General features: G+C 36.3%; 1 pseudogene across 1 annotated transcript in view; it reads left to right on the forward strand.

The window, feature by feature from the left end:
• The first annotated feature begins 185 nt into the window (after positions 1-185).
• Positions 186-19,819, forward strand: part of LOC143599337 (putative flavin-containing monooxygenase 1) — a 37,025-nt pseudogene continuing 17,391 nt past the window's right edge. Inside the window, exon 1 of the transcript XR_013147282.1 lies at positions 186-651. The product of XR_013147282.1 is annotated as a putative flavin-containing monooxygenase 1 (transcript). The remainder of the gene's footprint in view (positions 652-19,819) is intronic.

Raw genomic sequence — 19,819 nt, forward strand, 5'->3', positions numbered from 1 at the left:
CCCAAACCATTGAATCGACCCGAAATTTTTTATGACCGGTCATATAAAATTAGAGCATTTAAAAAAGTGAACTCATTGAAAAAAAATCCTGAATCCTCCACTATTTACCTCACCGGGTAAATCACTGGTTATTATTATTATTATTTGACAATGTGGCAATCCTTATGACCTTATATAATGTGATATCTCTGAGAGTGCGTCACCGGAGGAAGGATGATGGATAAGAAGCGAGTGGTCATCGTTGGCGCTGGGCTCAGCGGCCTCCTTGCCTGCAAATACTGTCTCTCCAAAGGTTTCAACCCGACTGTCTTTGAGGTAGAATCCGACATTGGTGGTGTATGGATTAAAACCATCAAAACCACAAGGCTACAGTTACCCAAAGCATTCTTTCGGTTTTCTGACTTCCCGTGGCCGGAATCAGTCGTCGACGACTTCCCTACACAACAACAGATGCTTGAATACATCCACTCCTATGCCACACACTTTGATCTCATGCCACACATTAGGCTGCAGTCGCGTGTCGAAAGAATCAGTTATGATGGACCGCCGTTGTCCGGGACGCGGGCCCTCTGGAACGGGACCGGCGAAATATTTCCGTCGGACATGAAATGGAATGTCACCGTCTACGACGCTACAACTGGCACCACCAAGGTATGAGGGATGATTGGAAAATTCTCAAAATAGTATTTTCATACACGAATTTAGTTTTAGGTATTATTTGTAAAGAAATCCAGAAATAGATATTTTAAACTCATCGTGACAACTAGATTTTTGGAGGCAACGGGTAGTTTACAAAACTAGTCACGCAGATTATTTTAGGCTTAAAAAGATTTCAGTGACGAGCATTTTAAAGCACAACTTGTCGGAACGACCATTTTAGAGAAATATAGTTTGGACGAGTTTTTTTTATGAAAATTTTGATACTTTTCTTAATATTGTATTATTATATTTAATTTTACTCGTAATGAGTTTTCTTTTTTAACTTTTTAAATATAAAGTTTTACTAAAATTCAAATACACCGTACCGACAAGTTTAGTGTTTCAAAATGTTTGTCCTTGAAATTTTCTAAACTTAAAATAGTCTTCACGACTAGGTTTGTAAACTACTTGTTGTTTCTTACGGGTTTTCATATTTTGAAAATGACACATTATCTTCGTGTGTTACACGGAAATAAAAGATTTGGGCTTATTAAATATATAGTTGGGGTTTTTTTTAAACTGAAAATAAGACCAATGGCGGGCTTGTTTGATTAAACTGTCTATAACAATTATTTTTTTAAGTTAAGGTTTAAAAAAAATTAGTAATATTTTATCAGAAAATGGGTTTGGTTTATTTAATTTTCATTAGCCAACTGTTCATTAAAAAAATATTATGCTCGTTTGAAATTATCATATTACGCATTATGTTATAAACCCGCGTATTACACGGAATTGGGTAAAAAAACTCCGAACTTAACATTATAATAGTGACAAACGGTTTGGTACTTCAATGTTTAAAATAAATAATAAAATAAATGCAATATTAGTTCAGCCTCAACTAGGGGTCTTTTTTGGGTTTTTTGGGTCGGGTTCTTCGGGTTTCAAAGTTTTAAATCTTACCCGAAACCCAACCCAAATCTCTCACGGGTTTTTCGGGTTCAGGTAATTCGGGTTCGGGTTTTTTCGGTTTGGGTTAATTGGGTTTCGGGTATCCTAGAAAATGAAACAAAAAACAAAAAAAAAGAAATTAAAAACTTCAATGCTAAAATTAAAACAACATATTCTTCTTTGCTCGTAACGGGTAATCAAATAATAAACCACAATAACTTGATAAAGTCATAAAACAATTCAAAATAAGAGTAAAATTAAGTAACTAACTCGAACCATATCGTCTTCAATCAGACATGATTTGGTTGTTCGATTACGGTTGCTATTAGTAATAAACGGAAAACATAAATTAACAATAACCAATCAATCCATAATAGTTAGAATGACAACAGTCGATTAGACTCAGATTCTGATAACTTTAGTGACTAAGACTAAGCCTATTATACCTAAAAATATATTAAATTTCAAAACTAAAAGCTTATTCGGGTTTTTCGAGTTACCTGAAACTTATAAATCAAACCCGAGAACCAACCCGAATTATTTCGGTTCGGGTTAGTCTGGGTTCGGGTTCAGGTTTTTCGGGTCGGCTTTGTTTAGGTTCGGGCACGAGTTTTTTTGGGTTGGGTTTCGGGTAAAAGTGACAACCCTAGCCTCAACAATATACCTTGCATTTGCCTTCATCCATCTTCATAAGCATACTACTTTGATCGTTTGTAGTGTTTATGGCGTCAAATATTCATACCAACACGCAATATCTCGCCTGAGTTACAAGTTACTAACTAATAAATTAATATATATATATATATATATATAGATAAAAGATTTGATACGATAATCTCTTATCGTACATTACGTACGCGACACCCATAACCCTTGATTTCAAAAAACACGCGGTGACAAATTTGTAAATTATTTCAATTCGTTTCCATCTCAATTAACTGTTGCGCGGATTCAACCATCGTCACCGACGACATTTGTAGACACCACTTCAATTGAATTGAATTGAAATACGCCATTTGCAGACATTCATTTGCAGAACTTTAAATACGTTCTAGATTTATTCATATGATTAAATCGATGGTCGATTGATGATTTCTTGATGATTATGAGATTATATAAAGTGATTTCAGAGTTCAATTTCATGTTATAGATAGTTTAATTTCATATCTGAGCTTCTGAACGTTTAAAGGTTTGTCTAGAACGCTTAATTTCAGATCTGAGCTCTAATTAGGGTTCTGAACTTCTAAACGTTTTGTTCTGAACTTCTAAACTTGAACGTTTAAAGGAGTTCATTTTGGTCAGAACGTTTAAAGGTGTTCGTTTTTTGTCAGAACGTTTAACTTGAACGTTTAAAGGTGTTCGTTTTGGTTAGAACGTTTTAGTGTCTTCAGTTTTGTTTAGAATGTTTAAACGTAATATTTTGTACCGTAATCAGAGCTCAGTTGAGTATAGATTCTGTAATTTCATAATCGATTGATGAATCTAAATCCTTCTACACATCAATTTGATTGATTAAATCATCAGTTTTGATCAATTTTGAAGATTCTTATGTTCAACGACGTTTCATTGTGATTTTGGTTTTTGACTTTAGAGATTTCATACTTTAAGCTCTGATTAGGGTTTAGAAATTGGATGAGATAGAACAATGAGTTTATAATTTGGATCAGAATGGACTGTAATCGATGAATTTGATCATGAATTAGTTTGGGTTATTTTACGAAACTGCACCACATATTTTTTAATTCAACGCTCTAGAAGGTCGCGTTCTAATATACGATAAGCCATTATTGTACAATAACCACCCCCCACACACATATACATACATACATACATATATATATAGGGGTATATATATGATCTGGTGGTTGAGATTGGTAGTTTTTAAAATAACAAATAATTTAAGCTACATAGTTCCCCTAGATAGGCTCACATAGTTTCATTACTCCAAATTTTATGTCATTCCTATTCTTTCTAGAAAACTATGCATTTTTACTTTTACCCATATATATATATATATAGGATACAGTTCTTTTCAGAAGTATTTTTAGCGCGAGAAGTGCGAGAAATTAATCCAACTAATCACATTTTTTTTTTGTTTATGATTTATTTTAATAAATGGGGTATTTTAGTAAAATCAGAATTTTCTATATATGGTATTAAACAATAATTTGGGATAAGTTACACTTACACATATTTTAATTAAACTATTTTTATAATGTAAGTATTATTCAATTTCCAAGGAAATAATTGATCTATTCACTGCTGCATTTTATCAACAAATGAACAACCTAAATCGGTTTTTTGTTTGATTTCTTGCATATCCTTAATTCCAGCATTTGAATTAAGTTGTTATCACCAAATAGACCTACATCGATAGTGTTGATTATCCCGGTTCAAGCACCATAGATTTCATAGATTCAATTTCACATGGATCGATTATCAAAATCAAGCTCTAACACATCAAAATATCGCAAATACAATGAACCGATCCATCAATTACCCATCAAAGTTTTGTTGATTATCCTTAAACTAAGCTATAGCAAATTGGATTTGTTATTTGGATCAATTCATATTATCATTATATTAAATCGATTCCGTTTAATATTATACTTAAATCAAGAAATGCCAAATTTTTTGATATCATCATTTTACTCATTCAATTATGTTTGATGGCTTTCTGTTGCAATCTATGGTGATGAATCCATATAAATCATTTGAATTACATGCTTTTCAATATCTAACCTTTTCTTTTTTTTTTTTTTAAAATCATTTTCGTCATTATTTTTACAAACCACCTCAGTCCAAATAATTTGTTCATAAAATTTTCATGTTGCGGAGTGAATAATTCATAGCAAAACCCATTGATATATAAAGCGCAGCTAACACATCCAAAAGGTAATTAAGTCATAATAAGTAATTACTACAAGTTTCTCTACCAACATTTGAGTCATTTTAAAATCAAACTAAGCTCCAACCGTTAGGGATCACCTTCTGATTCATTTTGCATCCAACTACCTTAATTCCTCGCCAATTGCCTTCCATCTCTATGTATCATATGTACGCAATCACTCTCGCACACTTTAGTGAGTAATGTGCCTTTCCATTTCAACTATATTTTTTCTTTTATATCTTCAACATTCATTTGGCATGTTCAAACCTTGACTTTTTAGCAAACAAGCTGGAACCTGAGGCGAAAACAGAACCATTTCTTTTAAGGGAATTAACCAAACTGCATTCTTGTTAGGGTTTATCCGATAGACATTCTTGTACCCATTTAATTTGGTCAAAGGTGCCACACACACACCCCAACTTTTTCATAATAATCATCAACAATCTCCACCATTTCATATTATGTCCTTCCTATCATTGACTATTTATACCGACCCATTGACAGGTTCTAATACACCTCTCATACACCGCCCATGCATTGCCTCGTTTTAGGTATTTGTTGTACGCCTATACAACGAAACAACATATGAATGTACTTTACTTAACCGTATTTTTGTCTATTTACATATTTTGTTCCTACATAGCTTTTTAAAGAAATCATGCGTAAAATCATGCATGTCAATAAAACATATATGCAAATAATAACAAATAGCTGCATAAAATACTAAACATCATGAACAGGCTATTCGGCTAAAATTTCCCCATTTGTATGGAAGCAAGTCCTACACTGTAATTCTTACACAAAAATCTACACATATATATAACATCATAGTAAGATATATATACTTGGTATGTAGTGTTAAGTTAATTATACTATTCATGTGTAGGAATTACATTTAAATACAATCTATATGTCTATATTCTAAAACAACCCATCTTATTTACCTGCACACACTACACGTCAACGACCTACACTGATCATCATATTAACGTACACATATTATAACATCGTATACACTGATCATGTATTAATCTACACATATTTATAATATCATAGTAAGATATATATATATTTATATAATTGGTGTGTAGTGTTAAGGTAAGAGCATTCACATCCCTTCCCCTATTTTTAAATCCAAAATTACACTAAAACAAACTATATTTTTTCTCTCATTCTCAATTAAATAATATTTTTTTATACATTTATCATAACCTTTTTTCTCTTATTCACTCACAGCCACTTTCAAAATATATTAAAAATTTATATGGCGCTACAAGAACTTTTCAAATATACAGATTTAACACTGTATTTTCTCTCTCCTTCACTCACAACACCCTAAACAACTTGCTCTATTTTATAAAAATCCCACTCGCTAAATTTGATAGACGGATTGTAAATGCTTTAACTAGACTATTTGTGTAGATATTAAAGGTAAATACAATATCTATATGTCTATATTCTAAAAAAAACTCATCCTATTTACTTACATAATAAATGTACCTACACACTACACATAAACAACTTACACTAATCCTGATATTAATTTACATATATTTATAATATCATAGTAGGATAATATATATACTTGGTGTGTAGTGTTAACTAGACTATTTATGCGAAGGAATTAAAGTTGAATACAACATCTATATGTCTATATTCTAAAAAAGCCATCATATTTACCTACATAGATAATCATATCTACCTACACACACTACACAAAAACAACCTATACACTGATAATCATGTTAACCTACACATATTTATAACATCATAGTAAGATATATATATATCTGGTGTGTAGCGTTATTGTGACATTTGAGCCAAAACAAGGTACACCTCAGTACGTATTTACCGATTAAGCAAATAAACGTCTTTTGCGTAGCAAACGAACGATTAACCGAACGGGTCGGGTTACGACCCAGATATCTCGGGGGGCCATTTATAAGTGATATACGATCTATACAAGCTAAAATATTAGAAATATGGCCTTAGTTTGATAGCAAACAAGTTAAACGAAAACATGCTCGTTTAACCACCTGCTATAGATTTAAACGCGAAAGATAGTTACAAACCAAGCATTGTATCATCCGTTAAGCCGAAAAAGACTTACCAAACACTTATTTGAAATGTTTTAAGCGATCCGTGAAAATATTTTTGATTTTTACAAACATATAGTATGTTTTTATAATTTTACACAAAACTAGCCGAAAAACACTTGTTTTCGCGTTGTTTAACGCACCCGATAAGTTTTTCGCGCCAAAATCCGAACCCGAACTAAATTTGGACCGGGCTTTTCGTATTTGGGCTTGAGAAATCAGAAACTTGGGCCAAAATGGGCCCAAAGTGGGCCCATGATGGTCCGATCGCAGCCGCCACCCCCCCTGTTTCTTCTTTCACATTTAAACTAGGTTCAAGCTATTTTTAACATCATTTCTTGGAAAACTCTGGACACCACTTCTGTTCCAGCCACAAACACTCAAACCCTAAGGTAAGGGGCCTAAATAAGTAGCTTTTTTACTTGTTTGAACTTGTTTAATACCATAAAAACATGTATTGGTTACTAAAAATCATTCCTAACCGTGTAAAAATCCTAAAAATGGTCCATAAAAATGTTTTGATCATACAAATGGTAAGGAACCTGTTTTGATAATTTTTTTGGCCATAAACACGGATTAAAGGGTTGAAACGACGATCTTACGGTTCAAAAGTTCGTTTTTGTGCACTAGCCGAAACCCTAACTTAAGGGCTGTTATGTTGATGAAATATTTCTTAGTTTGTGATATATGACTTGTACCTATCTTTCTTAGAAGCACAAGAACCTGAAAATTTGATTAAAAGGTCGGAAACGAGCCAAACCCGCTAAGGTAATGTCGAAACACTCGCTTACGGGCTATTTAGGTTAAGGTTATGATGTGCATATTGTTAGAACTTGAAATTTTTCAGGGACATCAGGGACCATGTCAATGAGTCCCTGTTTAAATTTGGTAATTTTTCGACCATCCGAGAATATTTGGCGAATTATTACCGAATTGGGACGTTTATTTAGGAAAAATAGCTAAAATACTTCAAAAATTATGAAATTTTTCTGGGAACTCAGATTTGATGTATTTTGATCACATATAAATTTTGGGATCATTTGGAGAAGTTTAAGGGTGTTTTGTTTATTTGCGTTCGTGTGAATTTTTACAGCCGAAATTGGGCCGAAAAGAATATTGCACGAGCTTTTTACATTCTGGAATTGATACAGGTTGATTTGAGACATGATTTGAATATTCAGGAATTTTTGTGGAATTTTTGGAAATTGTTTGGGGTAAACGGACGATTTTCAGGCAAAATATAGCTGATAAAATGAATTTTTATAAATTAATAAATCAGTAAATAAATTCCAGAAATATTTTTATAAAAATCTACATATTTTAATTGACAAGTGGTTAAATTTTCATAATTTAATATTTAACGGTTAATTAATTATGCTAATCTAAATATTAAACAAATTCAGTTTTTATAAAAACCGGCAAGTTCGCGACTAGTGAATCTGCGGGAATATCAAAACACCAAGAGTGATCAAAAATCATATTTTTGGACTAATTAAGTAAAAACAACTTTTCCATGAAAAACCTGGACAATTCGGATGGATTGTGTGTGTTTCTTCTTAAATCAAACTGAATAAACGGAAACGGGCCCCGTGGCTAATCCGGGACCCCAATATGTGATCTTTTTTTATAACTTAATCATTTTGTTAACCAATACATTTACCCAAGCTTATTTTCCCATAACTGTTTTCTGAACGCGTAAACGAACAACTTGGCCCAGCTGGAAAAACGGGAGTCTGAGCCAAGTTCGATTTTAAGTATTAGACGTTGAACAACATCACGACCTAAGTCTATTGCCACTTTCTGGGCGTTCCAGCTACACCCAGATTAGTTATACAACCCAGTTTAGTATTGAGATTATAATAATATTAAAATATTAATATTATTATAATATTGATTATAGGAACTACTGATAGCGGACCGAACAAAACACGAGCTGATACAGTAATGATTATCGACTAAACGGTGAGTTTCATGACCCCACTTTTAAACTGTTTTACGAACTTTTGGGGTGAAAAACATGTTTGCTATATCTATATACTTATCTGAAACATGTGATGATGTGAATTATCTAAGTGCTAACACATGAAAGTCCCCACTAACACAGTGATTAACTTCGAGCCGGTGGCTTGTGAATAGTACTATTGGTTTGACAAACCCAGGCGGGGCCAGCACGGTTGCTGAGACATTATCCCGTTTGCACATGTCCATATTTCATTTATACAAACAGGCTATGTAGTGTTAGACATAGCTACCGGGGCATGTTGTGGGCGGAAAGGGGCCACAGTGGTTGATTGAGCGTGGGAAATGGAGGCACGTAGCACGAACAGTCCAGGCTTCACTGTAGCTTAGCATAATTACATCACATACATCATTTACATACATACATACTTGTTTCATGATTACAAGTGTTGACTTTTGAATACTCATTACTGATTTCTTGAAACTCGTGAAACTCACCAACTCTAGTAGTTGACCCGTTTTAAACTGCTTTTCAGGTGTACCTAAATTGGAATGATATGGTGACCTGTTACTTGCCTGAGGTGTGTGGTTGATGCTATGTGGATAGAAGCAAGGATACTAGTAGTAAGATCGTATAGTTAATGAACTAGCTTTGTTTGTGTCGCCTAGACTGTAAAACAATGATAGAACGAAGAAATGTAATATATTGTAAATTAGTTTGTAATGTTTCTTTATAAACAATGTGTTGATATCAAAGGTGTCTGTTACATTCCCGTTTTACGCTTCCGCATTGTGCTAGTCGGGGTGTGACAGAAGTTGGTATCAGAGTCATTGGTTATAAAGAATTAGGTTATCCCTTAGGGTACCTAAAATATAACCGTAGGCTCGATTAACCCCGGGAAAATAATTGAATAATAAATTAATATTATATACTGATGGATGTCGGGATGAACTTGTAGGGCAAGTGAGTTATTGTGGTCCGGAACATAATAACAGACTTGCTTGTACGAGGGAATTCGGGGAAAAGTCGCGGAACGTGTGGTTAGGTAAAAGTGGCAACATATGTGTATAAAAGGTAATGTAAAAGTATATATATATGTAACACTCTTACGTGCTTATGTGAAACAAGGTGTATGAATACGTGTACGTACGATACTGTTGATGGCGGTAAATTTTACTATGAATATTATATTCATTTATATTCAGTATTGATTTAAATAATAATAATAATTAAAATTTTAATAAAACTAATATTATATTATAATATAATTAATATTAACTTTGGTTTAATTAATTAATCTGCTCGACAATAGTTAGCGATAGCAATAGATATTATTCTTATAACTAACCTTTGTGCAGAGTCATGTCAAGGAACAACGACTACGTACCGGAAGAAGAACCGGTAATCTCTGTAGAGGAGGATCCCGAGGAAGAATCAGAGGAGGATCCAGAAGTGGAGCCGGAGGAGGAAGAGGAAGAGATGGAAGAAGAAGTTATTTGTAGAGAGCTACCCTGGAATGTGCCTGATCTATCTGGTTATAGATGCGATAGTTATCCACCCAGGTCACCACGCAGGGATCAAGACGAAGTTAACAGTCAGTATCGTTCACCTGCTAGAGTAGCCAGATTACCCACTCCACCCATACACCTGTCACCGACGACTTCAGCTACTGCGCGAGTTCGACAGAGTGCTCGTATTAGGGTAACCCCGATTGACCCTACTTCGATTCCATTCAGATCTACCCACGACCGGGGAGGACCTTCACGCCCTAGGGTAGATACATCATCTTCTCGTTCATTGAGTATACCTACCCCTCGCCCTGACCTCCCAAACGCAGGAAACAACTCTTGGATGGTTGTCCTGACTGACCGTGTGATAAACCACTCGATAGCCATAGCAAACCTTAACCAGGAGAGGAGGGACATGACTCAGTACTTATCGACGTTACATCAGATAGTACTGAACTTGCAGCAGTCAGATGCCTACCACCACTGGTGTTTGGATAGGGTGACAGTTCGGCTGTGGAACTGTTACTGGGTGATTACGGTGCTGTTATTTTTATGTTTGTGGTTAGCCTATCGTTTGTACGGATAAATGCAGAATGTTACAGATATGTGTACATGATCTTTTGATACTCCATGTATGTATATAGTAGTATGTTATGTTAACGTGGAGCACAATTTTGTACATTATTACAAGCACTGACCCTTATAGGGTTAAGTCTAACAGTCACTTAGTAACAGATTTTGATATATACATGCAAGCACTGGCCTTTATCAGGCTAAGTCTATGTACCTTTTATTATCAATGTACAGAACAATTTGTGAAATGTCAGTATATTATTTGGTTTACCTGTACAACATTTATTGTGATTATTATTACACAGTGCCGTAGACTGGAATTAGTACTAATTGGCTTATACTTGTTTATCATTATAGAATGGCCCCCAAAAAAGCAAACCCTATGACTGAGGCAGAAATAGCCGAGATGATTAATCGGCAAATGCAGGCAGTAATTCCACTTATTGTAACACAAGTAACTGCCGGTGTAAACGCAAATATGCAAACAAACCAACAACAAAACAATAATGCTCCCCCAACCAACAATGAAACAGTTGCAAACAACAATCCCCCACCTAATGCAAATACCCCTACCAATGCAAATAATCCCCCACCGAACCCAAACAATAACAATAACAACCTTAACCCCCCTCGAAGGGAATATTCGATCAAAAACTTTATGGCCTGTAAACCGATTGATTTCAAGGGCACTGAAGGGCCAAACGGATTAATCAAATGGATCGAAAAGACTGAATCTGTCCTTAATATCAACAATTGTCCACCGGAAAACATAGTTAAGTATGTTGCTTCTACTTTTACTGATCACGCATTAATGTGGTGGAACACTACGGTATAGATAAAAGGTCAAGATACGGTGAATCGCATGACATGGGCTGAACTCAAAACACTAATGCTGGAACATTTCAGCCCAATTAACGAAATTCAAATATTAGAACACGAACTTTGGAGTTTGGAGATGAAAGGAGCGGATCATTTGGGATACACGAACCGCTTCAATGAATTGGCCCGCTTAGTACCATGGTTAGTAACTCCTGAAAATAAACGAGTTGAACGTTATATTTGGGGTTTAGCCCTGGGAGTGAGGAGTTTGGTGAACTCTGTGGGTCACACATCGTTCGAGAATGCGGTGACTCAAGCCGGCATTGTGACTTTCGACTTGGTAAGAAGCTGAGTGTTGAGAATGGTCGGGGAATCATCAGGTATGAAGCGAACCAATTATGGATCAGGATCACAAGCAAGGCCAGCAAATAAACGTGCACGCCCAACAATACAGAATTATGTCATGAGTAGTTCTGAGGTGAAACGAGACCGGTACAAGGGACCGTGGCCAAAATGTGATAAATGTAGTTTTCATCACGTGGGCGAGTGTAGACCGATAATATGTCAAGGTGTGGAAGGACTGGACACAATGGTGGTCCCAATTGCCGAATCGGTATGGAGATTGTAAACCGACCAGCCCAGACAACCCAACCCCGTCATCCCCAACTACCGAGACCACAACCAATTCGTCAGCAACCAGCTCAGCAAAACTCAACTGTAGTGAATCGCCGCGCTTGTTTTGAATGTGGGAGCACGGAACACTTTAGAAGGGACTGCCCCAAGCTGAATCGAGGAGCAGTAACCGGTCGAAACCAAGCATCGACTTCAGGTGCGTCTCGGGGACGCGCGTTTGTTATTTGGTCAGGAGAAGCACGACAAGACCCGAACGTAGTAACAGGTACATTTGCTGTTTCTAATCAATATGCTTCTGTGTTATTTGATACTGGTGCCGATAGAAGCTTTGTCTCCACTAGTTTTGTATCCTTGGGTAACATGCCAGTTAGTGAACTAACAAATCCCTATACTATAGAGCTCGCTAACGGTAACTCTATAACTGTCAACCAAATAATCCATAATTGTTCCATTATTCTTAATGACCACCCATTCATTATTGACCTACTCCCGGTAGAGTTAGGAAGTTTTGATGTAATCGTTGGCATGGACTGATTAACCAAGTATAAGGCGGAGATTGTGTGTAACAACAAGATAGTTAAAATTCCCTTTTCGAATGGTGAGCTGATTGTAGTACAAGGAGAGAAGTCCGGTTTGATATTACCTCTCGTGTCTCATCTCAAAGTGTTGAAATGTTTACGCCAAGGTTGTATGGCATTTTTGGCAAACGTGACTATAAAGAACCCCGATGAGAAACGCATAGAAGAGATTCCCGTTGTACGTGAATACCCCGATGTCTTTCCTGACGATTTACCCGGATTACCACCGAACCGACAGGTTGAATTCCGTATTGACTTAATCCCAGGATCAGCCCCCATTGCTAAGGCACCTTACCGGTTGGCACCTTCTGAAATGCAAGAATTATCCAACCAGTTGCAGGAGTTGTTAGATAAGGGTTTCATTCGTCCCAGTTATTCTCCTTGGGGAGCACCGGTATTATTTGTAAAGAAGAAAGATGGAAGTTTTAGAATGTGCATTGATTACCGGGAATTAAACAAAGTTACCATCAAGAACCGATACCCTCTTCCACGAATAGATGACTTGTTTGACCAACTCCAAGGGGCAAACTATTTCTCGAAAATTGACCTTCGATCCGGTTACCATCAAGTTAAAATCCAAGAGGAAGACGTGTCTAAAACGGCGTTCCGAACTCGTTATGGCCACTACGAATTCTTAGTTATGCCGTTCGGACTGACTAATTCTCCTACACTTTTCATGGACCTTATGAATCGAGTTTGTAAACCGTACATTGACAAATTCGTTATCGTGTTTATAGATGACATTTTGATATATTCGAAAACCAAGGAGGAACACGAGCAGCATTTACGAACTATCTTGGAGCTGTTGAAGCAGGAAAGGTTGTATGCCAAGCTGTCAAAATGTGAATTTTGGCTACAAGAAGTACAATTCTAGGACACGTTGTTAACCGACACGGTATCCATGTAGACCCGAGTAAGATTGAAGCCATCAAAAATTGGCAAGCCCCAAAGTCACCGAAAGAGATCCGCCAATTTTTGGGTTTAGCTGGGTATTATCGGCGTTTTATTGCTAATTTTTCCAGCATAGCCCAACCTTTAACCCTTTTGACTCAAAAAGATCGCGCTTACATGTGGGGAGAAGATCAAGAAGCGGCTTTTCAATTACTGAAACAGAAACTGTGCCAAGCCCCGATACTGAGTCTTCCAGAGGGAACTGATGATCTGGTAGTTTATTGTGATGCGTCCCGGAAAGGTTTAGGGTGCGTACTTATGCAAAGGAACAAAGTCATAGCATACGCTTCTCGACAATTAAAGGTGCACGAGAAGAATTATACCACCCATGACTTGGAATTGGGCGCGGTTATTTTTGCACTCAAGATCTGGAGGCACTATTTGTATGGCACCAAGTGTACAGTATACACCGACCACAAAAGCCTACAGCATATTTTCGACCAGAAAGAACTAAATATGAGGCAGAGAAGATGGGTAGAATTGTTGAATGATTAAGACTGTGAGATTCGATACCATCCGGGCAAGGCTAATATAGTGGCAGATGCTTTGAGTAGAAAAGACAGAATCAAACCACTACGGGTCCGAGCACTTGAAATGATCGTCCAAACCAGCCTCACCGAACAAATTCGTATTGCTCAAAACGAAGCTCTGAAAGGAGATCACTTGGAAAATGAAAACTTGAATGGAACCGAACAAAACTTTGAAGAAAGAACTGACGAAATTCTATACTACAAAAACCGAGTTTGGATTCCCACTTTCAGTAATCTGCGTGACTTGATCATGGACGAAGCCCATAAGTCCAAATACTCCATTCATCCTGGAACAGATAAGATGTACAAGGACTTGAAGGAGTATTATTGGTGGCCCGGTATGAAGAAGGATATAGCCACGTACGTCAGTAAATGTTTAACGTGTGCGAGAGTTAAGGCTGAATATCAAAAACCTTCGGGAATGTTGCACCAACCGGAAATACCACAATGGAAATGGGAACAGATTACCATGGATTTTGTAACACATCTCCCAAAAACTTCCCGAGGAAACGATGCAATATGGGTGATAGTTGACCGACTAACCAAATCCGCACACTTCCTTCCAATCCGAACCACTTATACAACCGAAAAACTTGCTAACATCTACATCAATGAAATCGTATCCCGACACGGCGTACTCGTTTCAATTATTTCTGATCGCGATAGCCATTTCACCTCTTGTTTCTGGCAAGCCGTACAAGAAGCTTTGGGAACCCGAATTGACCTAAGTACCGCCTACCATCCCCAAACCGACGGTCAATCTGAACGAACCATTCAAACCTTAGAAGATTTGCTTCGCGCTTGTGTACTAGACTTCGGTGGAAACTGGGATCAACATCTTCCACTGGTCGAATTTTCGTACAACAATAGCTATCACAGTAGCATTCAAGCGGCACCGTATGAAGCGCTGTATGGACGGAAATGTAGGTCACCCTTGTGCTGGACTGAGGTTGGAGATACCCAAATTACACGATCTGACTTGATTCAAGAAACCACCGACAAAATCCGTAAAATCACAAGCAAATTGAAAATCGCCCAAGATCGACAGAAAAGCTACGCTGATGTTCGTAGAAAGCCGTTATCCTTTGAAATAGGCGACAGAGTTTTTCTGAAAGTATCCCCGTGGAAAGGCGTCATTCGATTGGAAAAAACCGGTAAACTAGCTCCGCGATACATTGGGCCATATGAAGTCATTTCTAAGATAGGTCCGGTAGCCTACCGACTGAAACTTCCTATGGAGTTGAGCTCTATTCACGATGTCTTTCACGTTTCGAACCTGAAAAAGTGTCTTACTGGCGAAACCGAAATCGTGCCATTAAAAGACTTAAACATAAACAAAAAACTGAATTTCGTTGAAGAACCGGTGGAAATATTAGAGGAAAAATAAAACAATTAAGACACAACAAAATCTCTCTAGAAAAAGTTCGGTGGAATTCACAAAGGGGACCCGAATTCACGTGGGAGCGGAAATCCGAATTCAAAAAGAAATACCCGCACCTGTTTCCAAACAAAGACAAAGTTGAATAATCGAATTTCGGAGACGAAATTTTCTAACGGGGGGAGAATGTGACATTTGAGCCAAAACAAGGTACACCTCAGTACGTATTTACCGATTAAGCAAATAAACGCCTTTTGCGTAGCAAACGAACGATTAACCGAACGGGTCGGGTTACGACCCAGATATCTCAGGGGCCATTTATAAGTGATATACGATCTATACAAGCTAAAATATTAGAAATATGGCCTTAGTTTGATAGCAAACAAGTTAAACGAAAACATGCTCGTTTAACCACCCGCTATTCATTTAAACGCGAAAGATAGTTACAAACCAAGCATTGTATCATCCGTTAAGCCGAAAAAGACTTACCAAACACTTATTTGAAATGTTTTAAGCGATCCGTGAAAATATTTTTGATTTTTACAAACATATAGTATGTTTTTATAATTTTACACAAAACTAGCCGAAAAACACTTGTTTTCGCGTTGTTTAACGCACCCGATAAGTTTTTCGCGCCAAAAACCGAACCCGAACTAAATTTGGACCGGGATTTTCGTATTTGGGCTTGAGAAATCAGAAACTTGGGCCAAAATGGGCCCAAAGTGGGCCCATGATGGTCCGATCGCAGCCGCCCCCCCCTTGTTTCTTCTTTCACATTTAAACTAGGTTCAAGCTATTTTTAACATCATTTCTTGGAAAAATCTGGACACTACTTCTGTTCCAGCCAAACACTCAAACCCTAAGGTAAGGGGCCTAAATAAGTAGCTTTTTTACTTGTTTGAACTTGTTTAATACCATAAAAACATGTCTTGGTTACTAAAAATCATTCCTAACCGTGTAAAAATCCTAAAAATGGTCCATAAACATGTTTTGATCATACACATGGTAAGGAACCTGTTTTGATAGTTTTTTTGGCCATAAACACGGATTAAAGGGTTGAAACGACGATCTTACGGTTCAAAAGTTCGTTTTTATGCACTAGCCGAAACCCTAACTTAAGGGCTGTTATGTTGATGAAATATTGCTTGGTTCGTGATATAGGACTTGTACCTAGCTTGCTTAGAAGCACAAGAACCTGAAAACTTGATTAAAAGGTCGGAAACGAGCCAAACCCGCTAAGGTAATGCCGAAACACTCGCTTACGGGCTATTTAGGTTAAGGTTATGATGTGCATATTGTTAGAACTTGAAATTTTTAAGGGACATCAGGGACCATGTCAATGAGTCCCTGTTTAAATTTGGTAATTTTTCGACCATCCGAGAATATTTGGCGAATTTATTACCGAATTGGGATGTTTATTTAGGAAAAATAGCTAAAATACTTCAAAAATTATAAAATTTTTCTGGGAACTCAGATTTGATGTATTTTGATCACATATAAATTTTGGGATCATTTGGAGAAGTTTAAGGGTGTTTTGTTTATTTGCGTTCGTGTGAATTTTTACAGCGGAAATTGGGCCGAAAAGAATATTGCACGAGCTTTTTACATTCTGGAATTGATACAGGTTGATTTGAGACATGATTTGAATATTCAGGAATTTTTGTGGAATTTTTGGAAATTGTTTGGGGTAAACGGACGATTTTCAGGCAAAATATAGCTGATAAAATGAATTTTTATAAATTAATAAATCAGTAAATAAATTCCAAAAATATTTTTATAAAAATATACATATTTTAATTGACAAGTGGTTAAATTTTCATAATTTAATGATTAACGGTTAATTAATTATGCTAATCTGAATATTAAACAAATTCAGTTTTTATAAAAACCGGCAAGTTTGCGACTAGTGAATCTGCGGGAATATCAAAACACCAAGAGTGATCAAAAATCATATTTTTGGACTAATTAAGTAAAAACGAACTTTTCTATGAAAAACCTGGACAATTCGGATGGATTGTGCGTGTTTCTTCTTAAATCAAACTGAATAAACGGAAACGGGCCCCGTGGCTAATCCGGGACCCCAATATGTAATATTTCTTTATAACTTAATCATTTTGTTAACCAATACATTTACCCAAGCTTATTTTCCCATAACTGTTATCAGAACGCGTAAACGAACAACTTGGCCCAGCTGGGAAAACGGGAGTCTGAGCCAAGTTCGATTTTAAGTATTAGACATTGAACAACATCACGACCTAAGCCAATTGCCACTTTCTGGGCGTTCCAGCTACACCCAGATTAGTTATACAGCCCAGTTTAGTATTGAGATTATAATAATATTAAAATATTAATATTATTATAATATTGATTATTGGAACTACTGATAGCGGACAGAACAAAACACGAGCTGATACACTACTGATTATCGACTAAACGGTGAGTTTCATGACCCCACTTTTAAACTGTTTTACGAACTTTTGGGGTGAAAAGCATGTTTGCTTATATCTATATACTTATCTGAAACATGTGATGATGTGAATTATCTAAGTGCTAACACATGAAAGTCCCCACTAACACAGTGATTAACTTCGAGCCGGTGGCTTGTGAATAGTACTATTGGTTTGACAAACCCAGGCGGGGCCAGCACGGTTGCTGAGACATTATCCCGTTTGCACATGTCCATATTTCATTTATACAAACAAGCTATGTAGTGTTAGACATAGCTACCGGGGCATGTTGTGGGCGGAAAGGGGCCACATTGGTTGATTGAGCGTGGGAAATGGAGGCACGTAGCACGAACAGTCCAGGCTTCACTGTAGCTTAGCATAATTACATCACATACATCATTTACATACATACATACTTGTTTCATGATTACAAGTGTTGACTTGTGAATACTCATTACTGATTTCTTGAAACTCGTGAAACTCACCAACTCTAGTAGTTGACCCGTTTTAAACTGCTTTTCAGGTGTACCTAAATTGGAATGATTTGGTGACCTGTTACTTGCCTGAGGTGTTTGGTTGATGCTATGTGGATAGAAGCAAGGATACTAGTAGTAAGATCGTATAGTTAACGAACTAGCTTTGTTTGTATCGCCTAGACTGTAAAACAATGATAGAACGAAGAAATGTAATATATTGTAAATTAGTTTGTAATGTTTCTTTATAAACAATGTGTTGATATCAGAGGTGTCTGTTACATTCCCGTTTTACGCTTCCGCATTGTGTTAGTCGGGGTGTGACAGTTAAGTTAACTAGACTATTTATGTGTAGGAATTACAGTTATATACAATATATATATGTCTATATTCCAAAAAAAAAAAACCCATCCTATTCACCTACATAGAGAATTATATGTACCTACACAAAAAACTATATGTACATGCATACACTACATATAAACAACCGACACTGATCATCATATTAACCTACACATACTAAACTAATTCAAATCACCTACACATACTGTCATATAATTCATAATACATACTTTATAAATATCTTCACATCTACTATAACCTACAATGCATAATACATCATTCACATGTTTTTCTTAAGTATTATTGGACATTTTTAGTTTAATGTCTCAAAACTACTTTCTGGTTGGTTTTTCTAGCATGTGTATATAATAAAACATTCTATGAATGATTCAAATATAGCTCGATGTAGCAAAATAATCATCATATATGAACTAAATATGAAAATAAAGGAAATAAGTACACATGATGTAGGTTATTCTAGAAAAATCCAAACCACAGCCATACCTACACCTACACCAAAATCCAATTTTTATTACACGTTAATTATAGCTCAATGCAGCTATAAAATACAACAATATCCATCTTTTATAGCAGTCCAAAAAAAAGAAAAAAAAGTTAGCCTACACATAAAAAATGAACAAAAAACAGTTGTGTAGTTATCCCAGATGAAGAGCAAATTGCACCAGAATGGATTAAGAAAAAAAGAAAAAAAAGCCCTATTTTGTTTTCTAAATCTTCAAATAATAAAATGAATATAAGAACATATATTGAATGTAGCTATCCACGGTGAGAAATATGAGTTTTTAAATAAATAAAAAAAGACTTCACTAACCTTAGCCTCGAGGTAACCTTCATAGGTGCAGCCCTCAATCGATTCTTGTGAAGAAACATATACTTTGCCTTCTTAAATCCGAGAATGCATTGTTTACAAAAATTAGAGATTCTGGAAATCCATTTGGTGGATAGAAGATTTTCGCAAAGATCAATTAGGGAAGGGGAAGGAATTGGGTAGTAAGTTCATGAGTATTTGGGGAATTGACTAAAGAGATAAAAT

The sequence above is a fragment of the Bidens hawaiensis genome, unplaced genomic scaffold (genome assembly GCF_021521415.1).
Source record: "Bidens hawaiensis isolate Kalapana, Puna unplaced genomic scaffold, B.hawaiensis_p1.1 tig00052043_1, whole genome shotgun sequence".
Lineage (NCBI taxonomy): Eukaryota > Viridiplantae > Streptophyta > Magnoliopsida > Asterales > Asteraceae > Bidens > Bidens hawaiensis.